Consider the following 27,393-nt stretch of genomic DNA (forward strand, 5'->3'; position numbering starts at 1 on the left):
TATAAAGTCACTGAGGTAGGGGCATGATCTGAGATTGTCTGCGTCCCTATGCAAGCATCCTTCAGGATAGACAGGTCTCTCTGAGAGATAAAAATGTAATCTATGTGGGAGTACTTGTTATGGACTGTGGAGTAATAGGTAAAGTCTCTCCCCTGTGGGTTAGCCACTCGCCATGAGTCCGCCAAAGTCAAGGAATTCAGTAGTACTCTGATTCTTTTAAGTATGTGAAATGAAATGGCTGATTTACCATTGGAGGTGTCCTGGAAAGGATCCAAAGGGATTTTGAAGTCCCCCCCTAGGACAATACATCCAGAGGCAAACCAAGAAAGTTCATCAATCAGTTTCTGACAAAAAGATATATGAGCTGTATTGAGAAAATATACATTAGCTAAAGTAATGAGAAATTTCCCAATTTTCCCCTTGAGAAGGAGAAACTGGCCCTCAGGGTCCACCAGTTGTTGATCGAGTTTGAATCCTGATTCCTTACCTATCGAAATGGAAACACCCTTAATCTTAGCCTCCGGATTGGTGGCATGAAAGGCTTTAGCGAAATGACTATGAGTCAGTTTAGGAATATAATTTGATCTAAAGTGTGTTTCTTGCAGAAATACAAAGGCCGGCTTCTCCTTCCCAAGATGGCGCAACAGTTGCATTCTTTTCTGAGGCACATTTAACATTATGCAATACCACAGTAGGGCGGTTGCCCAATGAGGAGTATATAATTTTGAATGCTAATATGAATGGACAACATACACACAATAATAAAAAAAAGGGGGGGGGTAGAGTAGAGTAGGAGCATATGAGCTTAACCCTGAAGTGACCATCTGAGGTCTATAAAAAAAAAAAACTTGTGTAACAGTTCCAGCCAAGATTAACTGGCAAAGCAACTATCAGAGTTCTTACCAACTGCAGCTTCTATGTCACAGGGAGTTGCAAGAAGAGAAAAAAGAAAGTGTAGATGAACCTAGCCAGGTTGGTCATGATCAGCATCTGCCTCCAATCCTCTCGATGCCTTAGGGCACATTGGAGTGGAGCTAGAGCCTGAGCTAGGTTGTTTATGGTATTTTCCCTTCTTGCTCGGTGGTTTGGTTGGTGTGGAATAAGGAGAACCTTGCACACCGCAGGCTTGTGGCAAGTTGTAGAACTCCTTGTACCAATCCGGTAAGTTGACATGAGGGATTTGTAGGTCATTGCAGAACTCCTGAAGATCGTAAGGAGTGCGTAGATACAGTTGCTTGCCCTGAACAGTCACATTCAAAGCAAAAGGGAACTTCCATTTATATGGGATACTCTGCTCGCAAAGTATTTCCAGCAGGGGTCATAGCGCACATCTATTATTCAAAATAATAGGAGACAGATCTTGAAATATGTTTATCTCAGCACCATTGAACGTAATAAGTTAATTTCGGTATGCTTTTGCCATAATTTCCTCCTTCAGCTTGAAATTAGTAAGGCAACATATTATGTCCCTGGGAGGTGCCGAATCTGCCGGCCTGGACCTCAGCCCCCTGTGTTCTCCCTCAAATTCAATCTGTCTGCCAACCGAGCATCCCAGCAGGTCATTAAAGACAGATTGTAGTGCAGAGGTAATGCTGCTCTGCTCTGCTGTTTCTGGTATTCCTCTCACACTTATATTATGCCTTCTCCCTCTGTTATCCAGATCCTCTAATTGACAATTCATCTCAATGAGCTGTCCTGAATGTGAGTCTGTGACTCTCTCTCAATGTGTAATGGCTCTTTTCCATCTTGATCCTGCTTTCTCCACCCCCGCTAACTTTTCAGAGAGAGACAAGATGTCAGCCTTAGGCTTCAGGATGGCAGAGGAGAAAGTGTATTTTATGGCTTCATCATCGCCGCGAGGGTAAGGGGGTAATCAGGTGAAGTAGCGTCCATCACCTCTTCCTCGTAGGTTGACTGTGAGTCCTTGCTGAAATCTTCTTCCCCACGAGGCTGCGCCATCTTGGATGAGACCTTGTGGTGGCAGGGCTGTGTTTTAAAGATGTCCGATATGCTCCGGGATCCAGAAAAGGATGCAGAACGATGAGTGCCATTGCCGGAGTTATGACGGGTAAGTTTGCTCATGTTTTAGCTAAAAAGCATTGCCGTTATGTCCAGAGGAGCCGAGGGTTCAGCGGAGCTCCTCTATCATGCTGCCATCCGTGCTGCGTGCCAAGCTACGCCCCTCAACTTTTTTTTATTGATACATGTCCCCCAGGGCAGGACCCGGACACCTATAACCATTGTATGCCCAATTACTTGCATATAAGCTTTCAAAATAAGCACTTTTGATTTTTGTCATTCGGGTCCCATTGACTTTAATGGGGTTCGTTATTCAGGTCCGAACTTTCGTGGTGTTCGAAAATTCTGGTGCGAACTGAAAAGGGGTCCATTCGGTCCATCCCTAGGGTTAATATACAGTCCCACTACATCTGTGATTGGTCCTAAATGAATCAAGCTACTAAGTCGGCATTCACAGATTCATTGACCAGTTTTTTCACTGTTATTTTTCTACCTCTATGTGAATAATGTCATTGAATTCTGTAACAGAGTATCACTGTCATCACCAACACATGGATCTGGGGGATTCTCCACCAGAGAATGTTTTGGAAAGGTCACATTCACTGCATCATAGCAATTACATAACAAAGCATTTATATAGAAGTAAACTTCAGGCAAACAGCTAAATACACAATTGAAATAGATATTTAATCATTTTATACCTGCTGAAGGATTTATAATGCTGTTCAGACATTCTTGTGATTCACACACTTGCATTGCCAGGAAGATGACTACATTATGACCTGGTTCCGCTTTATATCATTCTACCTGCTATGTAGAAAGAGGTGATGATGATTATGACTCACCATCCAGTAAGCAAGCTGAAGGGATGAAATGGGAAGTTCCAATGATAGACCAGGGAATCAGCATGCCAGCTTCCTGAACTGAACAGAGTTTACAAGTAAAACGACAAATATACTGTATACCAAGAGTCTCCAAACTTTCTAAATAAGGGGCCAGTTTACTATCTTTCATACTTTAGGGGGGCCAGACTGTGGCCATTGGGAGTAGAAAAGGCCCTGACATCAGTGGGGAAAAAAACATGCTCTATATTTGGTTTCAGTGGAAGGAATAATGCCCCATCATTTGTGTCATTTGGAGGAATTGTGCCCATCATTGGTGTCAGTGGAAGGAGATGTGCTCCATCATTGGTGTCATTGGGAGGAATAGTGCCCCATCATTGGTGTCATTGGGAGAAATAGTGCCCCTTCACTGGTGACAGTGTGTGTGTGTGTGTGTGTGTGTGTGGGGGGGGGGGTCATGCCCCATTGTTGGTATCAGTGGATGAAATGGTGCCCCGAGGGCCAAATAAAAGCAGGCAAAAGGCTGCAGTTTGGCGACCACAGAATATATATACATTTATATATTGTAATATTGTATATCTCATTGTATATCTTATATAATCATCTCAAAATCAACTCAATGACTACAATTCAACTCCAAATTAATTAAATCCGAACTGGTAGTGTAGAGAAGGATTACAACCTTTCCCTATTTTACAAAAAAAAAATATTCTGTCCCTGTTTGGTGGTGAACTGTTTTTTTATTGGGACAGCAAGCGATATTCTAATATATCTTACTACACCTTTTATTACTTCTTAATTTTATTACCTTTTTGTAATGTCACCCAGAGTATCACTTATATGGGTGGCTGGGAGCTTGCTGACAACTGGTAAAAAACAGCATAATGACCTAATTAGTATGTCAATGTTTTATTGTAAGTCTGAAGGTTGTAGGCAAGTCAATGACTTATAAGTTGTATTTCTTAACAGCAATGCAGAAAAGTGAGGTCAGGCTATCTGGTTGGGATGTCTGGATCACAAGACTGGCTGAACACAGTTACAAATCATTTTTGAAAGCAGGGTAGTTCTTGCATATATGTCTTTTAAAGTCTATTTAATAAAGTTTTTTTTTTTGTTTTTTTTAATCAGCTCAAGGGACAGTACATTGAATGAGAAATGTCACTCGTACTGGTGGCTGCACTCTTAGTTAAAGTCTTCCGACACCCCCTCATACCTCTGCAGCGGTAATCTTCCAGTGTGGCAGGGGTTAATATAGCCGCTGGACCTATCATAGGCACTCATCAAAAGTGCCCTTTCTATCCCCTCCATTCATAGAAGCTCTACTATAGCTTCCAGCAATGAAAAGCGTTCTTTGAAAGGAGGACGGGTGGATGAATCAAAGGTCTGCCTCCTTCATTTATAGAATGCTTTTCATAACTCATAGAGGATGTTTATCAAGGGCAAATATCTGTGCATGGCACTTTTTTGAATAATAGTGAAGGTCTTTTAAATCTTAGGTTTTGCTTATAGAAGCATGTGCCAATGGCTTTGTTCACTAGAGGAATGTGTCAGCTCCCTTATTACCAGTTGATCATTTTCTAATCATTTTCCATGTGTTGCTAGCTGTTTTTGCCTTATTTTATTGAAAAATGCTATATATAAATATTTAGTATGGCCAGCGTACTTAATTGTAATACAGTTTTTTCCTTTGTCAAATTTGGCTTGCACTTTTGCTCCTTTCTCTTTTTCCTTACTAAAAACATGGCACTTTTTTTTAAATGCTGGGAGACCTATTCAAGTGCACCAGTTTACTGTTTGACCCTTTAAAAGAATGTGAACAGTCGGCATTCAAGGAAATGATGTACAAATTTCAGTGCCTCACTTCTTTATGAATAGGCCTTGATGCCTTTTCAGCTATGTCAGTTAGATAAATAACAAAAGAGAAAATCGAAAAATAAAATAAACGTATTTTATCAGACTCATTGCCCTAACAGCAAAGCATATCATAAGATCTTGTTTTTTGTTCTGACAGTAAAAAATGAAATTCCTGAGTGTTAGAAAATATTTGATGCAGTAAGAAACTTTCATGTGTAGACTCCAGCTAATTACAAAGATTACCTTGGGGTTTGATGACTTGACTTACTATACGTGGAAACTTATTGAGGGGATAAATCAGATTTATATATTCAGCTACAAGATAAATGTTTGACCGGAAGGGATTTATTACCATTCTGATCGCCTACATATCTATTCCAACAGAACAGATAACTGTTTAATCTTTGCAGCAAATGATGACAAGCCAGAACTCCAGCTGCTGCTCTTGGTAATGCCCATATTCAGTTGCTTTATTTTTTGATGTCTCCACATCTCCTACAGCAAAAATTAACAGCAGCTGTGGCAAGGAATGTCTGATTGATGGCTGAGAGTACCAGATGGTAGAGTCTAAAAATGTTTTTGCCTTGAACCTGCAAATGTCTCATACACTATTATTCATGTACAGCTATATACAGCTCGGTCTACTATTGCAGTTGCTTTGAGACTGTTATCATGGCCAGGTTAATGGCAAATTATTTGGGTTATTACCTGCAGGTGAGCAGATGGCTGCCAATTACAGGAATCCTTCTTGGCCAAGATGTCAGTACCAAATCCAATGTTTCAGTCTGGCAAAATTATAAATGGCATTAAAAATGTTTTTCTTGCTTAGTTATATGTAGTGAAGCAACACATTTCACAAGATATCACTTGTCCCCAACCTATTTCACAAGATATCGCTTGTCCTGTTTATAAAATATAAATTATAATAAATGCATTTTAGTAGGGCCAGTTTAGTCAATATGTTCTAGATTGTAGGAGGAAATTATTTGGATATGAAGAACAAACTGTAAAAATTCCATGCTGGTAGTATTTCAAGCTGAAATTAAATCCAAAGCACCAATGCAAACCATTGAAGTGTATGTAAATCCATTTTTAACCTCTTTTTGCACCCTCCTAGTTAGGTGCTGGGCTGCTAGGTAAATTAATTTTTTTCTTATGTGGCTCTCCTGTAATCAGTGAAGCAGCTGTTGATTGTGTGGGCTAATCAGGCTCTCATAGGCTACAGAATTTTTTGCTTCTTTCTGCCTTCTGAAAGGTTCCAGAACATAGGAGTGGAGCATGCTAAGTGGGTAGCCTGAATATTTATGTGTCTCAACCAATCCCTGGGGAGGTGTGCCCATTAGGAAGCTGTAGAGCACATAAATAGTCTTGGGCCTGGTGCAGACTTGTTCTTGTCCAGGGGGAGAAGTTCCCAGCCTGAAGGGCTGTTGCCCTTTTGGGCAGTCCTGCTGAAAGTCTGTTTGTGTTCATCGAGGTCCCAGCTGTGGCAGAGGACTTTGGAGCTAAGCAAGGAATTTTACTGAGGATCTGGTCTGGAAGGCTCACTGAGAGATTGTCTGACTCATATTGGAGGGGGGCATCCAAATATCCAGGGACACTCTCAGTAGATACTTGAGTGAAAGATCTTAGCGACTGTTTCTGCTGGTAACCCTTGTAAGCTATACTAGTGTTTGCTAGGATTGGGACAATACTGATGGTGACCTGGTTGTGTCCATGTTGGGCCTTTGCTGGAGGAACTATACTGAGAAACAATATCACAGTGAGGAGCATCCCCAGCCTATTACTCAGTGTTCATGGAATATCCCACAGCTTCCTATGCCCTATCCAAGTTATTCAGCAATTAATCTTCAAAAAAGGAAACCTCTAGACTGTTCCCTGAGGCATAAGAGTGACTGAGTGCGTGTGTCTGAGATTACCTTTTACTTCCTTATATATGTGTATCTGGGACCAAAAATTTAGCAAAATCTGGGACGCAGACAGAAAATAAACTCACAAATGTTCCACTGTATTCAAAAGTAAAATATGGAATTCAAGTTTACATTTGCTGTGAGGACACACAGAACACTTCCATTTCTGTGAAGGGCATTGCTAACATTTCCTTCTTTCATACAGTACAACAGACTTCAACACAGGACTGAAAGCCTCCACATCTCTTTCTACTAATCAGTGTTTATAACGTACAGATGATGCATATAAAATAAAAATCCACTAATTTACATATTCAAAGATGATGAAAAAAGGTAATTTTTTTTCTATATAGGTGGTCACAGTAGTAAAGGACTGCTACTTGGTTCAGCTGAAACGTAAGTATGGCCATATCAGTACATTTGGAACCTAAACCCAACTTCTGCATTGTGAAACATTAGCAAGTCATACACTAAGCATATACTCAAGCAGGTGTAGGTATTGCAGGTCTTAGTTACCAAGCCACCCTTTAAGTGATATATTGATGATCTGACCATAACACTTAACTCACCTAGGCTGTTGTTTTATGTATCTCTTTTGGAAAGATTTCCCATGTCCATCTGATGGGAGGGAAGGAGATGGAAAATCTTTTCAAAAGGGTACACAGATATGAAACACATTTTAGAAGAGTGAGGAAGTTAGAACTTATGACAACATTTCCATTGCTGTACATGCTTCCTGTTTGTGATGACAGCACTCTTCATTACTTGTATGCCAAATTTAAAAAGGACCATACATCTGTCCGCGGATAGGTTCTTTATATGTGCTTTATATAACTTGTTATGTTTGATATATACATTTTTTGAGATACATGTTTGTTAATTTGTTTTTCTCATTGTACGTGTATAGTATAGTCCTTTTGAATTAGGTTTTCCCCTCTTCATTAAAGGGATTTAAATTGTCCTGAAGAAGCAGATGGTCACAGATGGTTGTACCTGTGAAGACTACGAGTGATACAGTATCTCACAAAAGTGAGTACACCCCTCACATTTTTGTAAATATTTTATTATATCTTTTCAAAACTGAAGAAATAACACTTTGCTACAATGTAAAGTAGTGAGTGTACAGCTTGTATAACAGTGTAAATTCGCTGTCCCCTCAACATAACTCAACACACAGCCTTTAATATCTAAATGCTGGCAACAAAAGTGAGTACACCCATAAGTGAAAATGTCCAAATTGCCCAAAGTGTCAATATTTTGTGTGGTCATCATTATTTTCCAGCACTGCCTTAACCCTCTTGAGCATGGAGTTCACCAGAGCTCCACAGGTTGCCACTGGAGTCCTTCCTTTTCCACTACTCCATGATGACATCACAGAGCTGGTGGATGTTAGAGACCTTCCATTTGAGGATGGCCTACAGATGCTCAATAGGGTTTAGATCTGAAGACGTGCTTGGCCAGTCCATCACCTTTACCCTCAGTTTTTTTAGCAAGATAGTAGTCATCTTGGAGGTGTGTTTGGGGTCATTATCATGTTGAAATACTGCCCGGTGGCCCAGTCTCCGAAAGGAGGGGATCATGCGCTGCTTCAGTATGTCACAGTACATCAGCTGAATAAGGTAAGGAATGTTCTAACTTTTTTTATTTACAGGTACTTTTTGCAACTACTAAACAATAGTAATTTTCACAACGGGAAGGGACCTGGACTTTTAACTTTGACTCTCTGATCTGCATATTTGTTCTAGGATGGGGGATGTATAACAACCAGGGAACTAGTGTTTTTTGAAAGTGAGCAATGACAGCCCCATAATAGTTTAATTTTGTAGACTCAGTCCGATGTATATAAATGTTGTCAAGTCCCAGATGTTGTCAAGTCACAGCCATCTCCCTGGAAATAGCCACCTCTATGGAAATCCTAACTGCTTTCACACAAATGGACCCCCAAAAGAAGGGATGACCTACTGTTTATATAAATATAATTTACATAACGTACTATGAGCACAAGCTGTCTCTTCAAGGAAGTTCTTTAACAAAGAATCCATTATTATTCTAGATTGTGTTCACTTCAAAAACCCAATTATTCTAAATGGATTTTTTCAAACAATAGACATTTGTGAGGACCTACCTTAACAACCCCGTATACCCTTTAGACAGTTTGTTCGCTTTTCGGCCAGTTAATGGGCACAAAATCGATAATCGTTGGGACATTTATGAGCCGAAATAACGAAGGACAAGTTTGGAAATTTTCTGTCAAACTGACTATTAATTGAAAGGTTAATGTGTTTCCAGACTGTTTGCACTAGGTATATGTGAAAAAAAAAAAAATGGATTAATTTATGTCAACTGAACGATTTATCAGTCATTACATGATGGCACTATCGTTTGCTCTCACGGCCGAATGTTCATTTTTCGAAAATGGGTTCGGACGATTTTTCTTATAGTGTATGGCCAGCATAAGGCATGTTAAGTGGGGAAAAGATCAGCTGGAGGGTGACCAGTCATTTACGCTCTGTCTGCCTTTTTTTGGTTACAGCTTCCAGAGTTCAGTTCCCTTTTTAACGACTTGCCGCCCGCCATGTAGCAAAATGACGGCGGCAAAGTGGTTGCGATATCCTGACTGGACATCATATGGTGGTCTCAGGATATCAAGCCATATCAAGCCACTGCGCGCCCCCAGGGGCATGCATCACGGCAATCGTTGTTGCAGCGTGTCAGTCAACTCCGATCTAGGTAAAGAGTCTCTGACAGAGACTCTTTACCACGTGACCAGCCGTGTCCAATCATGGCTGATCACGATGTAAACAGGAAGAGCTGTTGATTGGCATTTCCTCACTCGTGTTTGACAGGCGCGAGTAGAGGAGAGCTGATCGGCTGCTCTCCTGACAGGGGGGTCTGTGATGATTGTTTATCAGCACAGCCCCCGTTGGATGCCCGCCCAGGACCACCAGGATGCCACCAGGATGCCGCCAAGACCACCAGGCATGGCCACCACACTGGACCACCAGGTGTGCCACCCTAGACCACCAGGGAAATGCCAATCAGTGCCCAGGCAGCTGCCAATCAGTGCCAATTAAAAATGCCATCCAGTGCCAGTGCCACCAGTGATGCCTATCAGTGAAATCTATCAGTGCCAGCCATCAGTGTCCATCAATGCCCATCAGTGCCGTCTATCAGTGCCACCCATAAAAACCCATAACTGCAGCCTTTCAGTGCCCATCAGTGTTGCTCATCAGTGCCCATCAGTGCCGCCTATCAATGCCCATCAGTGCCGCCTCATCAGTGCCATCTCATCGGTGCCCATCAGTGCAGCTTATCAGTGCCCATCAGTGAAGGAGAAAACTTACTTGTTTACAAAATTTTATAACAAGAACAAAGAAAAACTTATTTTTCTTCAAATTTTTTGGTCTTATTTTATTCGTTTAGCAAAAAATAAAAACCGCAGAGATGATAAAATACCACCAAAAGAAAGCTCTATTTGTGGGAACAAAATGATAAAAATTTAGTTTGGGTACAGTGTAGCATGACTGCGCAATTGTCATTTAAAAAGTGACAGCGCTGAAAACTGAAAATTGGCCTGGGCAGGAAGGTGCGAAAGTGCCCTGTATTGAAGTAGTTAAGGACCTTGGACAGCTCCTTTTTGTAAACTTAAAGGGGTTGTAAACCCTCATGTTTTTTCACCTTAATGCATCCTATGCATTAAGGTGAAAAAACTCCTGGCAGTGGCCAGCCCCCTAGCCCCCCTGTTTTACTTACCTGAGCCCCTTTATTTCCTCGGTGAAGACGTGCTCTCCCTCTCTGCACAGGGTCCTGGCTCTTGATTGGATAAATTGATAGCAGCGCTGCCATTGGCTCCTGCTGCTGTCAATCAAATCCAATGATGTGTCCGCCGGGGGGCAGGGCTGAGTCCGGCATTCGTGTCTATGGATGCAAATGCTGGACTCGGGAGGGCACCGCATGGTAACCCCCTGAGAGAGCGCTTCTCCTAGGGGGTTATCTGATGTGGGGAAGAGCCGCGAGAGCTGCCAAGGGACCCCAGAAGACAAGGATCAGGGCCACTCTGTACAAAATGAGCTGCACAGTGGGAGTAAGTATGACATGTTTGTTATTTAAAGAAGATAAAACACAAAGGTTTACAATCACTTTAATTATACTAAAATTGTATACATTGCAACTATAGAAATATAACTAAGCTGTTAAATGATTTATTGTTTAAAGTAGAATGAAAGTAATTTCAAAGTTCGTTTTTTGATATCTTCCTAACGATCACACTAGAAATGTCACTATTTTTAAAAATGTAGCTAATTAATTTCATGAATACATGAAAACAGCTAATGTATATCTACTGGTATTTCCTTTTCAGTTTTGTACAAAGTAGGAAATGGTAAGACACACTCTCAGCTTTTTTTTCTGTCTGTGTTGCGGAGACACCCAAAAAAAAGAAAGGGAATCTTTTCAAAGTAAAAGGAAACTCCCTCTTAGAATTGAATTTTCCCATTGGAAGAGTTCCCCCTTACATCTTGTTTTAGTGACAATTGAAATTTTTTTTTTTCCGAAAAACAATTTTGCTATGGATATCATTCAAGTAACAGTGGACTCTCATCTGGAAAAAAAAACTCAATGGGTGGATTGATATGTGAAAAAAAAACAAAAAAACAAAACACTCAGCAAAGTATTTCAAACCTTTCTACATTTTGTTGAATTTATCTAGTTGTGTTGTATAAATTTCTTAAATTCTCTAATGTTTTGTAATTAAAAGGAATTGTTGGCAACAAATAATAATAAAAAAAAAACAGCCAGTGAAGTAATAACACTCTTCAGCAATCTCACAACTACGCTGAAGTCATAAATTCAAGCAATTTATTATCATCCAAATTTTCTGTCATCCCCTGCAACAAGATTCCAGAGGACACAGGCTCACAGGCTCACTGGGAGTGTACTTTCTTAAAGGGTATCAAAACCCAAGAACAAAAATCCATATAATTGTAACTTTCTGGGTCTTATGTGGTGACTGCATTTATTATATTTTTTCCACACATTTTTCTTTAATTTAACCTGGTAGTCCTGTCATTCTAACATTTAACATTTTAAGACAACTTTGAATCTGATTGGTGGCTGTGGGAACATTCTTAGTACTCTTTTTTCTGTGCGAGAAGAAACCAGCAGTGGGTGTGTCTGGGAAGTAATCTTCTGTGTTAGATGCAGGTATTCTCAGATCACCAGATTACTGACTAAGGCCTGGTTCACACGATGTGACAATCTCTCCAACTTTGGAGCACTGGTCGCATCAGCAGTTGGACCCCCTTTTATGCAATAGAACCGTTCTAATCGGTGAGACTTTAGTTGCTCTGACTTAGAATAAGGTTCCAGCACCACTTTTGGTCCGACTTTGTTATGACTTGCATTGACTTCTGTTAAAGAAGTTGAATGCTAGTTATGTGGAAGTTGCGCGACTTTGAAGTTGGGGGCAGTTTGAACCCAGGCAAATAGGAGTGCAGCTCTACAGCATTGCCAGGATAAAAGTACTGAGTATATAGGCTGAGCTTCTTGTGTACATGTTAAAATTATTTTGACTGGACTATTGGCATTGTCCAAATACACTATATTAAGCTGAAGGCTAAAGCTGGTCATATATAAGAGAACGCAATTGCTTGGCAATAAATGATCAAACCCCTAAAAGGGCTTATTGTCATGTACATACAGTATCTCACAAAAGCAAGTACACCCCTCGCATTTTTGTAAATATTTTATTATATCTTTTTATGTGACAACACTGAAGAAATTACACTTTGCTGCAAATAAAGTGTACAGCTTATATAAAATAACAGTGTAAATTTGCTGTCCCCTCAAAATAACTCAACACACAGCCATTAATGTCTAAACTGCTGGCAACAAAAGTGAGTATACTCCTAAGTGAAAATGTCCAAATTGGGCCCAAAATGTCAATATTTTGTGTGTACAGCATTATTTTCCAGCACTGCCTTAACCCTCTTGGGCATGGAGTTCACCAGAGCTTCACAGGTTGCCACTGGAGTCCTCTTCCACTCCGCCATGATGACATCACGGAGCTGATGGATGTTAGAGACCTTGTGCTCCTCCACCTTCTGTTTGAGGATGCCCAACAGATGCTCAATAGAGTTTAGGTCTAGAGACATGCTTGGCCAGTCCATCACCTTTACCCTCAGCTTCTTTAGCAAGGCAGTGGTCGTCTTGGAGGTATGTTTGGGGTCATTAGCATGTTGGAATACTGCCCTGCGGCCCAGTCTCCGAAGGGAGGGGATCATGCTTTGCTTCAGTATGTCACAGTACATGTTGGCATTCATGGTTCCCTCAATCAACTGTAGCTCCCCAGTGCTGGCAGCACTCATGCAGCCCCAGACCATGACACTCCCACCACCATGCTTGACTGTAGGCAAGACACACTTGTCTTTATACTCCTCACCTGGTTGTCGCCACACACTCTTGACACCATCTGAACCAAATAAGTTTATCTTGGTCTCATCAGACCAAAAGACATGGTTCTAGTAATCCATGTCTTTTGTCTGCTTGTCTTCAGCAAACTGTTTGTGGGCTTTCTTGTACATCATCTTTAGAAGAAGCTTCCCTCTGGGAAGAGATCCATGCTGACCATATTGATGCAGTGTGCGGCGTATGGTCTAAGCATTTGCAGGCTGACCCCCCACCCCTTCAACCTCTGCAGCAATGCTGGCAGCACTCATACCTCTATTTCCAAAAGACAACCTCTGGCTATGACACTGAGCATGTGCACTCAACTTCTTTGGTCGACTATGGTGAGCCCTGTTCTGAGTGGATCCTGATACAGTGATTTCTGTCTGCATATGGCATACATTACATATGTCAATGAGACAATCCTTTCCGGAAGTCAGGAGTGTTTAGAAAAATATTCCCCAACAATACACTAATATAGTTTTAATGAGCTCCTGAAACATTAAAATCACTGTTTAAAACAAGTAATTTATGCTTACTGACCAGCTAAATAACTGCAGTAGTTTATCAAACAACAATTCAGTGTACATTTCATGTTTTGCAATTTTTTTCCTTCCTGGAATGTCAATTTGTATAATTGGTGAGAGGTTTGTTCACTAGCTGACTGGTCCAAACAATGTTGCATATGTAATCTGAGCCTAAATCTCAGTATCTGCTGCTCATATTTACAGGCCTGCTATTATAAGCTATTTGTTTAAAGGGCCACTAAGAATAAATTACAAGCCTTACATGAAAACGCTTTAATTACATAAAAAAAATATAAATGTTTCATGTGTTAAGCAAATTTCTCAGATAAAGTTTGCACCATGGAGGTAGTATTTTGCTACACACAATTGTACACTTATTGTACAGTAATGTCAAGAATGCTACCATTGTCATCTGCAGGCCCCATTAAAGCGGTAGTAAAATCTATGGAAAAAAGTTAGTTTCCCTTGCAATGTCATAATGTGCTGGTATGCAAGGAAACCCTTTCACCGCTGCAGAGGCTTCCATCTTCACCCGGTCTTCCTTCCAGGTTCGCGGACTCAAGCCATCTGACTGGTCTTGACTGTGGCACACAGCTCTGAAGGAATGGCATGGGAATGCCGTTCCTTCAGAGTGCATGTACCAGTGACGTCACCGGCTGCTGCTCGCTAGATTATATCCTAAATGGTGGACGTTTAGGAGATTTTTTTTTTTTTACCTACAGGTAAGCTTTATTATAAGCTTACCTGTAGGAAAAAATAAAGAGAGAGCGTTTACTAACACTTTAACCTACAATGGGGAATAATATTAAAGCTCACCACACATGTAAAATCTAATTGTACAGGTAATTTTAGATCTACCAACAATGATGTAGTGCAGGGGCCTGCATGATTGGATACCAATTGATTGGACAGATTAGATAAGTCAACATATTACATAGTTTTAGTAAATCTAAAGTGGGTTGTTCAAACATTGTATGACCAGATTGTAATGTGCATGGTGGCCCTATTAGGTGGCACATTAAGTATGGCCATAGAGTTTAGATATAATTAAAGTGACTCTGTGATTTAAAGAAAAATCTGCTAACAAGTATAAAGTACAGGTCTCTGGAGGTTCCTGCTACTATTCTCGGTCATTTCAAGGCTGGTCCACACCCTACCACCTCCCACATATTCCTGTTGGCCCACCACTATGATCAGCTTCTTCTTGAGCAGATCGTAATGTGAATGAGGCATGAAGGTTGAGAGAGATTCAGCACTACTCAAAAGTGTTGGAACTTGCAAAGCAGAATTTCCTGATATTTAGGTTTAGATTTCAGCCACTTGCAGGCACCTCCAGGTGAGGACACTTTATACTTACTAGCTTATATTTTTTGACGTGACAAAGTCATTGTTTTAGCATACTAACTTTAAAGGTGAAAGGTAGCAGCAGATGGATGAACATTAACAGTATAGCCCAGTTACTAGGATTTACAAGATTTTGTCATTTCTGGTGCAATGAGAAGATCTTCACCCTGGACAATGCCAGCTTTCTGGAAAGAAATAAAGATAAGCACATTGTCTAAAGGAGTAGAATAACTTTTGTGAGTGTCAATATTTTAATGTGTTGCACTGAGCATGCAAATACTGTATATAAAGCCTAAAGCTGGGTATATACGTACCGAAAGTTGGCTTGCTGTTTAACTATTAGCTTCTGTCAAATGGTCATGCTTGAAAACCTGCATTCAATCTCAGCGTGTGTACCCTGCTAAACCTCAGCATATTAGCAGCAACCCCCCCCCCCCCCCCCCACACCCACACACACACACACACACACACACACCTCCCTCCCACTTGTCTATAACTAACCACTAGTATGACAAAAAAAAAATTCCAATGCCAATTTTACTTGAAGTGGAATCAAAGTTGGAAAAATAAAAACTGCTAGCAGGCAGGCCCTTTATAGCAGAACAGACACACAATGTCTGTTCTGCAATAAATTACACTTATCTTCATGCTCACAATACCCTGTAGAATGTGCACTGCCTGTGTGTAGGGATGACTGCACATCTGCACATGCATGAGAGTGACATCATCCACGCTGGCCAATCAAGATGGCCGAAGACCAGAATCTCGAAAATGCCGGCACCGGAGAGGGACGTGCCGGGTGTCAGAATATTAGAATAGAGGTAAGCATTACTGTCTTTAGTTCCACTCTAATTGAAGCCACAGTTACATGATGATCCTTCTATATTCTTCTGTTTACTTCCTGGGGTATCCACATCACTGCCTGAATGATGTGCATAGCTAACTATTGGCAGAGACAACAGTTACAGTGGCCAGGTCCTCTTCCATAGGCTATAGAGGCAGGAGAACTCACAGGGATGGTGGGGGACCAGTTCCCAAGAAGATAACAAGCAGGCAAAAATGTCTGGTCCCCGGGGCAGGTTAGCCTTTCCCATAGAGGAAACTGTGACTTTGATCCATTACACTGTGGGATGTCTTATGAAGAGATGTTTGGAATTTCAGAAGTAAGGTGCACAAGCACTATTTAAATTTAATTTTTTTCCCTGGAGTTGGGCTTTAACATAAAAACAAAACAAATATGGGGTTCTAGTTTTACTTTAGTGAATAACAAATCCTTGTCACCTATAAAACATTGCCCTTAGCTAGTAGAAACATATTATAGTGCCCAGTCATACCAGCGGTGCCACTGCCATGTTTAATCATCCTAGAAAAGGTAAATGGTCTTTCACTTCCTGCCCAATTTGCCCACTGCAACTGAGTGGTACACATAGGGGTGGGTGTGAACACTTGTATATTAGTGGTCAAAGAGCAGGAGCAGGAGACCCAGATGCAAGCACTTAGTAACACAAATGCCATGCCCTGTTCCAGGCCCGCCTAATAGATCATTAATTTTAAGTTTAGCAGTCCTCTAAAATTGTCTTGTGATAGTTATGCAAATAGAATTAAGAACAGACACATACTGAAGAATCTAAACATTCTTGACTGAAAAACAGAAAACAAATGACAGTTCTCACTAACTACACCCTGGAGTCTGCTTTGTCATAAAAAATGACCCTGTCACACGGTATGCCACTCTACCTTTCTGATGCACTCTGGAAGCATTTCAGTGTGATATTTCCATCTGTTGCGGCTCTGAAATGTGCCTTAAAAAATTTCAGTTTTCAGAAGCAATAAATCAGGCTGATGATAATACACATGTTTGTTCTGTGTGCCATGTTGAATTAAACATTTGAGAAATAAAGAAAATGTTTACAAATGACGACAATTTTGTCTGAATTAGGAAGAATTTATGTTATGCTTTTTTCAAAATGTCTTGTCATCAAAGTTAAGTTACTTTTCATGTGTGGTCATATCTGTTAAGGGGCTATCATCTATTGCAGGAGTCTCCAAACTTTTCAGTGCGACTGCCAAATCATATCTTTTATAGGTATTCACAGGCTAAAACAAATCGTTTTTCTAAATTAATGAATAAAACGTGAATGTATGGATAAAATTTACTCTGAGATTTTTTTTTTTTTTTTAAATAGGCATGATATGAATAATAACAGCAGAGAAATTACCAAGCAAAGAGATTCCAAATAATCTTGAGTCATTAATAAAGGGTGAAAAAAAATCCATTTGGTCTGCATCTTTTTCATCAGATTCCCTTCATTTTTTTTTGTTTGCAAATGTTTATTAGGAAAATACAAAATAGAAGAAACATAGCAAAATATTTAGCCAATATTCAAAATGCACAGAATAAGGGGAATAGAAAATGGTGAACATTGGCAGATATAGGCCAGTATATGTAACTGAAAAGTGACAAAGATTATTTTACAATACAAACATATATATTTATAGAAAAAGAATATAAGTATGGGCACCTTAGATGTTCCGTTGGTTTAGGGAGGTCAGGGATATGAGAGAATAACAAACAAAAAATATGCAAATAGATGGTTGGGGGCATCAGGGGGGTGAGGCCTGAGGATAAATAGTATGAGTACCTGATGGTGTAAAATTCTAACTAGTGTATCTCTAATAGTAAGAGATGTGGTGCATTCCCTTAGGTTCAGTCACCTGACATCCCAGTCTTGTGCAGTGAACTGTTCCCAAAAATCAGTCCTTGTTCGTCATATACGAAAGTTTTGTAATAGCTATTGCATGGGAAAGGCAGATATAGATAAAAGAAATGAAACCCTTTCCCCGAGGAAGTCTAAGACAGATATCCTCAAAAAATGTATAAGAACTCATCGGAGGAAGAGCATAATGCGTGGCATAAAAATGTCTAATTTGTTGGTAATGTAAAAATTCAGAGAGGGAAACTGCCCTGGAAGTACGTATTTGAGCTAAAGGCATGAAATTAGAACCTTCCAGAAGTATGGAAAGGTTTTTGAGCTCTTGGGATCTCTACCATTGGAAGTCTGCAGGTCTAGAGAAAGCTGACACTGATCTAGGATCTCCCCAAAATTATGTCAAAGGAGAAACCTTCAAAATGAGCTGAAATTTATCTCTATAGAGGCACCATAGCCGAAGAGATTGAGCTACTATGACATTGTGCTTCATAAGTGCGTTAATAAAAGCTAAGGCAGACCAAACTAAACCTGGTAAAAAATCCAGGAGAACAGAGGGACTCTCAAACCTAAGCCAGGGAACCCTAGAATCTAAAATGTTCTATTGTGCTAACTGCGCCAAAAGAGATGCCAGATAGTATAACCATATCTGTGGAATTCCAAGTCCACCTTGTTTATGTGAATAGTGTAGAATATTCTTGGCATATCTAGGGGGCTTATTATGCCAAATAAATGTATTAACCTCTGCTTGTATACGTAAAAGGTAAGCCTTTGAAAGACTAATTGGTAATGTCCTAAATAAATATAATAACTTAGGGAGAGCCGTCATTTTGAAAGGGACAATTCTTCCCAAGAAAGAAATGAGGACATAGGACCACAGCTTCAGTATCTGATTAAGCTGAGAAACCAAAGGAGGATAATTAAAGTGGAATAATTGTTGGAAGGCTGCTAGCAACATAATACCCGGGAAAGAAATAGAAGAATAGGACCAAGCGAAGGGAAAGGCCTGCTTAAGAGTCTCACTCCTGGAACAGGGGACATTTATGGTACTTGCCACAGACTTGGTGAGATTATTTATAAGGCCGGTCAAATCTGCAAAATTCATTAAAATTGATAGGAGATCAGGGAGAGACGTAGTTGGCAGAGCAAGGAATAAATGCAGATCATCAGCATACATGCAACATACATGAAACTCCGAGTTGCAGCCTGGTATCCTAACACAAGTCTTAGGGGCTGAATAAAGTACCTATGCAATAGCAGGTATACAGTATATTTCCTAGCTAACACTGTCAAAGGCTTTATTTATATTTAAACTTGATGTAGCAATATGGACCACAACTGCAAAGTACAGTGATCCTCCGGTAGTTCTATGCATCACACGTCCCTCTAGTGCCCAGTGTTATCAACTGACATCATATTTGTGAGCCAAACAAAAGGGATTGTGGGATGGGTAGTTCCTCGGACTAATAATTGCTTCGAATGACTATGCACCTGGACTACATATCCCAGGGATCTTTGCTATCATCAGAGAGATTGCTGGGAGTAGCTATTAAAGAAGCAGAAGCCCGCATGGAGCTTTCTTCCTGCTGGGCCTGAAGTGAGATGGACCTCGCCGTGCATACAACATTCCAACCCGGATGAGAGGGGCCTAGCTCTGCTGTTCGTTGGACATCCATCCAGCACAACTCCAGTCTCCTGCTAACCTGTGTCCTGAGCTTCACATCAGGAGATCAAGACGGCCGATCCGCTGCACAAGTGTCGCTACATGAGCCATTGTCCAGAAGGCATCACATCGGCCTGGTTGTTGGTGAGATGGCAATCAGCCAACCTTTACAAATCCTTTCTCACGGATTCACTGGGACACTTTGCACAGACATCTATACCTTAGGAATACTTTACTGAACCTACTTTGAACACTGTGTGCATAGACACCTTTAGCATCTACTATTTCAAGAAACCTTATCGTTTACTATTACACCTTATTGGATACAGTGACAAGCTCTTACGTGCCAGGGAAGAGCATCAAATCTGCAAAGGCGACATTGCTGTCATTACCGCTATAAGGGCCTTTACACCATTGCCATTAAGTCTGACCTCTCATTAGGGTAACAGTTAATAGGCTGGCCAAGGTTACCCCTTTAGAAGTTGTCAGTATAACAAGTTAGCTGTGTTTATCCTTACAGGTGCTAGCAGTACTTCATTGTGTCAGTGTATATAATAGTCTGTTTTATCTGAAAATATCTTGTCTTGTGTTAGTCGGAGGAATTCCTTTGCTGAATTGGCACTGTTGTCTAAAATAAAAACAAAATAGATGCAGCGCTAAAATGACAAATGAGATCAAAACTGAGAAGTGAATACAAGAAAAAAACAGAGAAAACTAAGGCAGAGTCTCTTTAAGATTCCAGCATAGATAGATCAATGGCAATTATTCATGTGAAAAATAATCATGTGACAACTTATTTAACAAGTGAGATATATAAAAATAGAAATAAAAGTCCCATTAGATTTCCAGTCCATGAATTAACTAGGAAATAACACCCATCCGTGTAAATACAGGAGAAAAGAGAGCTGTAGAGGATATCCTTCGTATAACTCCACACCCAAAATGAATAAGGTGGTCTGCTTACCAGATGGTGATGACTGCTATTACAGCAGTCTCGCCCAGCACAGGGAAATCGGTCTCCCAGAACCCAGAACCCAGTACTGGAACAGCAACTATAAGCAGGGGATTCTTGGAAACTGGTAGATTGTCCCTATGCTTGCAGGGCAAATTTTACTTCTTCTTGAGTCTGTAAGGAAACCGCTATCAACCGCTGAAGACTGCTCATGGAGGAGGTACAGGATACGCCACGTTCTATGACAGAACAAGCGACAAAGTCTACAGTATGAGGAGGCAACACTTCCCCGGACCATCCACCCTCATACATCAGTGCGACTGCAATGTCAAGATGGTTTTTTCTTCACTTTTCAGTTTTGATCTCATTTGTCATTTTAGCACTGCATCTATTGTGTTTTTATTTATGTTTTGAGTTTGATACTAGACTTTCAGGTGCTGGCAACTCTTTTCAATTTTATTTATCACTCACTCAGCAGATCTATTACCTTCTCTTTGTGATAATATCCTTTTTGAACTGTTCTAGTAAATAATATCAGAACATAAAAACACAGAGTTGTCTGACTTATTACTTTAAGGTGGTGCAAGGATGTCAGAACCCAGAGTGTCAGGTGGGATGGAATGTTCATCAGGTCATGGCAGTGCAGATGAACAGGTAATTCCTAGCAGTCCCTAAGGGGGTCATGCTACATTAACAATAGAACCTGCCTGGATCAGACTCCCCTTTAAATCAGGCTCCCCATCAGAGTCCCCCTTACATTAAAGTTCCCCCATCATCAGGGTCCCCATCAAAGTGCCCTTTACATCAGGGTCCCCAGCAGAGTCCCCCATACATTAGAGCCCCTCTTTATAGCATGGTCCCCATCAGGCTCCCAACCAGAACCCATTTTGCATCAGAGTCCACATCAGAATTCTCCTTACATCAGCATCCTCCTTATGTCATAGTCCACAGCAGAGTTCCCCTCACATCAGGGTCCTCCTTTTATCAAAGTCCACATCAAAGTCCCCTTTATATTAGAGCTCCCATCAGACTGTGCACATAAGCTGTGGGCCGGATAATGTTTTGTAGCCGGCCATATAATTTGGAGACCCCTGATCTATTGTATGCCAAAGCAACAGAGTAAAAAAGAAATATCTATCTATAGCACATTACACCACTATTCTATAGATGCATGAATTAAATAATAAACAATTAAATAATTATACAACAAAAGCACTTTACTTAAAGTGTATGTAAACCTTAAGGGCTCTTGCATATGGCTATACATTAGGGCATACGGCTGTACAGAGCAAAATAACCTGTTGTTTTGGCACCGGCGAGGCACAGCTGCAGCATTATTTTGCCCACTGACTTGCAATGCAGAATACACTTTGTAAAAATGTTACATTTTGAAGAAGTGCAAGAATCCCAAATGCATGTGACAACAGTTAAGCTTGTAAGGCTGTGTATGATGTATTTTTATAATGCATGCCAATAGGCTTGTGCTGCAGCTTTGGCTCCTGGGTGCTCCAACAACAGGTGCATTTTGCATGTACTGTACAGCCCTATGGCCTAATGCAGTGTTTCTCAACTACAGTCCTCAAGGCGCCTCAACAGTTCATGTTTTCAGGCTCACCATTATTTTGCACAGGTGATTTGATCAGTTTCACAGTCTTAGTGATTACCACAGCTGTTTCATCTGAGGGAAATCCTGAAAACATGACCCGTTGGGGCGCCTTGAGGACTGGAGTTGAGAAACACTGGCCTAATGTACAGCGTGTGCAAGAGCCCTAAATCTAGAGTACAAGAGCTGATAGTCAACTCAAATGATCTCCCCTATCCACTGAAGGAGATCTTTCCCCTATGCACTGAAGGAAATCAATACTGTACAATACCAGAAATTTCCAAGCTTAGATACAGCTTTTTTCCATAATCAAGTAAACAATAATTTTGCCACCAAGTCAATGCATTTTTTTTTTTTGGGGGGGGGGGGGGGGGGGCGGTTGTCAAAACACAATCCATTTATATAATGGACAGGTAACTGAACTTGTAGAAGTAAGGCTGATTTGACCAGATTGATAATGGGACATGGACCTTCGGTTAAAATCAACTTTACTTCCACTTACAATATTACAATATTAATCAATCTCAAGCCCTGATGAAGGGGGGGGGAGGTTGTTTGGCCCCCAAAACACATTGAATTCCTTTTTATTTTATTTTGGAATTAAGATTTATCTCAATGTTGGCATTTCTGGTATGATGATTCAGTCTTGATTAGATTTCTGGCATTGACAATAGGTACCGACAAAACAAAACCATGGATCACCTATATACAACATTTTTTGCTCAATTCACACTGCTGCAACATGAGATCTAACTTGTGTGACCCCTTGACACCATCGCATGACATGTCAAATTCAGTGTTTCCCTATGAGAGCCGTCTTCAGGGGATTGTAAAGTCACAAGGTTTTTTATCTTAATGCAGTCTATGCATTAAGATAAAAAACCTTCTTTGTGTAGCAGCCCTCCTCAGCCCCCTAATACTTACCTGAGCCCCATCTCTGTCCAACGAGGTCCACCAGTGTCTTGGCTGTCCGAGACTCTCTCTCCTGATTGAGTGAGACACAGATGCACCATTGGCTCCTGCTGCTGTCAATCAAAGTCGGCTAGCCAATCAGGAGAGAAAGGGATGGGGCGGGGCCATGGCTGCATGTCTGAATGGATGCACAGAGCTGTGACTCGGCTCAGGTGCCCCCATAGCAAGCTGCTTGCTGTGGGGGCATGTGAAAGGAGGGAGGGGCCAGGAGCAAATCCACTGCACAGAGCAGGTAAGTATGATATAGTATCTTACAAAAGTGAGTACATCCCTCACATTTTTGTAAATATTTTATTATATCTTATCATGTGACAACACTAAAGAAATGACACTTTGCTACAATGTAAAGTAGTCAATGTACAGCTTATAACAGTGTAAATTTGCTGTCCCCTCAAAATAACTCAACACACAGCCATTAATGTCTAAACCGCTGGCAACAAAAGTGAGTACACCCCTAAGTGAAAATGTCCAAATTGGGCCCAAAGTGTCAATATTTTGTGTGGCCACCATCATTTTCCAGCACTGCCTTAACCCTCTTGGGCATGGAGCTTACCAGAGCTTCACAGGTTGGCACTGGAGTCCTTTTCCACTCCTCCATGACGACATCACTGAGCTGGTGGATGTTAGAGACCTTGTGCTTCTCCACCTTCTGTTTGAGGATGCCCCACAGATGCTCAATAGGATTTAGGTCTGGAGACATGCTTGGCCAGTCCATCACCTATACCCTCTGCTTCTTTAGCAAAGCAGTGGTCGTCTTGGAGGTGTGTTTGGGATCGTTATCATGTTGGAATACTGCCCTGCGGCCCAGTCTCTGGAGGGAGGGGATCATGCTCTGCTTCAGTATGTCACAGCACATGTTGGCATTCATGGTTCCCTCAATGAACTGTAGCTCCCCAGTGCCGGAAGCACTCATGCAGCCCCAGAACATGACACTCCCACCACCATTCTTTACTGTAAGCAAGACACACTTGTCTTTGTACTCCTCACCTGGTTCCTGCCACACACACTTGACACCATCTGAACCAAATACATTTATTTTGGTCTCATCAGACCACAGGACATGGTTCCAGTAATCCATGTCCTTAGTCTGCTTGTCTTCAGCAAACTGTTTGCGGGCTTTCTTGTGCATCATCTTTAGAAGAGGCTTCCTTCTAGGACAACAGCCATGCAGACCAATTTGATGCAGTGTGCGGTGTATGGTCTGAGCACTGACAGACTGACCCCCCACCCCTTCAACCTCTGCAACAATGCTGGAAGCACTTATACGTCTATTTCCCAAAGACAACCTCTGGATATGATGCTGAGCACATGCACTTAACTTCTTTAGTCGACCATGGTGAGGCCTGTTCTGAGTGGAACCTGTCCTGGTAAACCGCTGTATGGTCTTGGCCCCTGTGCTGCAGCTCAGTTTCAGGGTCTTGGCAATTTTCTTATAGCCTAGGCCATCTTTATGTAGAGCAACAATTCTTTTTTTCAGATCCTCAGAGAGTTCTTTCCATGAGGTACCATGTTGAACTTCCAGTGACCAGTATGAGAGAATGAGAGCGATAATACCACACGAGTCACATGACACCAGGGAGGGAAAATGGCTAATTTGGTCCAATTTGGACATTTTCACTTAGGGGTGTACTCACTTTTATTGCCAGCGGTTTAGACATTAATGGCTGTGTGTTGAGTTATTTTGAGGGGACAGCACATTTACACCATTACATTATGTACAAGCTGTACACTCACTACTTTACATTGTAGCAAAGTGTCATTTCTTTAGTGTTGTCACATGACTAGATATAACAAAATATTTTCAAAAATGTCAGGGGTGTACTCACTTTTGTGAGATACTGTATGTTTATTATTTTAATAGAAAAAAAAACAAGACTTTACAATCACTTTAACTGATGCTACATAAGACGCTCTGCACTACTTTGGCTTTGGTCCAACTTGGGTTTCAGCTCTTGTACAGGCACCTAAAAAACATACAAGTCGGATCAAGTTGGATACAACTTTGCCATCGTAGCAGTTTGAACCAAGCCTAAAGCAGAACTAATCCCCCATATTTAACTCTTTCCCAAAACATTTAAGGCAGGCCACTGGTGATAGGGTTTGTAGGATAGGGAGGGTTTAGTTCTACATTAAGTTTTTTCCTGACCTCCCATAAATAACAAACTTCAAGCAAATAGCATCTCTGGGGCTGGGTTTGGCAGGTCCCCCTGGATTAGCTGCCACTTTTGCCCATTTGGTTAAAGAGGCCCTGGGTGTAAAGATTGTCCATATCCATGCTTTAGACTCTAATTGAATGAGGCAGGAAAACATATACCAGTTCATGAGCCGTACTGTAATTAAAACTTGATTGCTAAGCACTGCAGTTACTGTGTTTATCCCTAGATGTTTTTTATGAATTAACTGCATGGGAGCGGATGGGTGTTGACCAGAAAGCAGCTGAGCAGTTACAAGAGGAGAAGGTAACCAGAACACACACATCACAGACAGTCGCTGTTCACAGTACAAGAATTGGCTTGTATTCAGAAATGCCTTCAAGGGATGAACAGAGTACACCTCTGACGCCAGTTACTACTGATCATGTCTGTGTTTTTCAAGCAGAATGGCAAGGCTCTGAAAATAGCTGATGTTTTAGCCAAGGGCTGTTCCGCCATCCAGTAACGCAGGTAGAACAAGTGAAGGAGACTCACTGCTGCCCTTATCAGACAATCCTACTGTGCATAAGCAAAAATGAAGTGTAATTTATGTACTCAGCTGACAAAACAATATTGTTGTTTCCCTTTCTAACAATTTTTCAAGCTTAGCTGTTTTTCTTATAGTCTTCACAGGGTGTTTTAAATGTAAAGAAAGTTCAGACAGAGTTTGCAGCTGCTGATGTTTATATTGATGAGTAGAGTGCACTACATGAACCCTGAGATATTATAATTTAAAAAAGGTGAATAAAATACTCTGTCCTTTTCAGTTATGAATAAATGTAATATCCACTCAGCTTATGTACCGCTAAGTTTCATTTCTCATAAACTCAGAAGAAAATACTTCAAAATCAATGCCTACTTTAGTGTTTTAAATGCTGATTGTTATAAGGAAGTTAAAAAAAAGTATTTACATATGGAAATATGTAGTTATTTAGCTGCTTATATATATATATATATATATATATATATATATATATATATATATATATATATATATATATATGAATGACAATAAAATTCAGTTTTGGTTGGAATTTTATGTCCATTCATTTCCTGGTGCCCATAAAGTACTTTGAGCAGTAAAATACCAGACTCACTGCCCTTTGGTGAATGAAGTGTGTATGTGACATAAAGGTAAAGTAACCTATATTAAGCTCAAACAACCAATCATGTGCAAGAGAATAAAAAAAGAGAGATTCTCTTTAATATGATTGGATGGCTTTATATACCATTCTGGACCCACAGCAGTGCTATTTGAACATTTTATAATCCACCATTTAAACAAATATTAAGTACACCATTCACAACTGGACCACTAGAGTTGACCTTAAAGTTGGGATGACATAAGATTCAGAATGAATTTCATGAATCCAGGTATCATGAGTCGACACCAAATTTTTGGTGTTATATTTGGCAGCTTGGATTCCCAAAGAGCTTCTGAGAGAAAGGGACCAAATTCTGATTGAAAGGCTAATTCTGTGAAAAATTTCTGCGGGTTTGGCAACCCTGCATTGCCCATGCCCAGCCTTCTCGAGTTGATAAAACTCTTTTGTCGATTTAGTGATCCTCCGCTGCAAACCCCCATGGGACTCCCCTTTCCTATCCCCCTTTCTCTCTGCCCCTTCTTCTCTCCGCCTTTACTTTTCAGCTCCTTCTGCCTTACTACTTCTGTTCACTTTACATGCCCATCTGGTCACCAGACGTTGCCCTGATTTGGGTGATTACATTATTTACATCTTTATTTTATCTTATTTTTACTCTTTATTTTAACTTTGTTTATTATACAAGCCCTTGGTCTAACAGTAGATGGTTTCTGTCTAACCTCACCCAGTCATATGTCTGGAGGCTTCTGTATTGTTAATTTCAATTTTATGGCATGACCACAGTATTGTTTTGCCTATTTACTCTATCATTTAAATTTTGTGAGGCGTTGAGCCTCAAATACATATATTTTTCCTGGCTTGTACATGATTATTATGCATTGTAACAACCTGTTTATTGGTTTTGTTCATCTGACTGAATATTAATAACATCTTTTGTAAAAGAAAGGCTGATTCTGTTCTATATCTCAATCTGCTGTTGGCTGGGCACCTTTAGTTTGTTTGCAAGTGCCACCTCTCTATCATGGTAACCATGATAGAATTTTTAAAAGGTGTGGCTCAGGTTGTTTTTTTGACTCTGTCACCTTTATAGGCAGGACTTCTAGGAGTTTCTGAAACCATCCTCCATAATTTTGCATAATTGGCAGTTCTGTACATACTGTATTGGTGCCTAGTTTGGATTTCCCTTGAGTGCAATTGGACTTCTGGTTTTGACGCTTTAAATTTTGAGAGGTCTACAAATGTCTATAAAGTCCAGCTGAACCA

The 27,393-nt window shown here is 40.6% G+C and overlaps 1 long non-coding RNA gene and 1 other non-coding gene across 2 annotated transcripts in view; one reads left to right on the top strand and one right to left on the bottom strand.

Moving 5' to 3' along the window:
- Positions 1–6,696: 6,696 nt before the first annotated feature.
- Positions 6,697–6,830, bottom strand: LOC141146560 (U6atac minor spliceosomal RNA). The gene has a single exon (XR_012244953.1). It is a non-coding gene; the product is annotated as a U6atac minor spliceosomal RNA (small nuclear RNA).
- A 741-nt stretch (positions 6,831–7,571) lies between these two features.
- The window catches only part of LOC141145817 (uncharacterized), a 102,001-nt gene continuing 82,179 nt past the window's right edge, over positions 7,572–27,393 (top strand). The window contains exon 1 of the long non-coding RNA XR_012244655.1: positions 7,572–7,651. This is a non-coding gene — a long non-coding RNA (uncharacterized lncRNA). The remainder of the gene's footprint in view (positions 7,652–27,393) is intronic.

Source organism: Aquarana catesbeiana, linkage group LG05, assembly GCF_042186555.1.
Source record: "Aquarana catesbeiana isolate 2022-GZ linkage group LG05, ASM4218655v1, whole genome shotgun sequence".
Classification (NCBI taxonomy): Eukaryota; Metazoa; Chordata; class Amphibia; order Anura; family Ranidae; genus Aquarana; species Aquarana catesbeiana.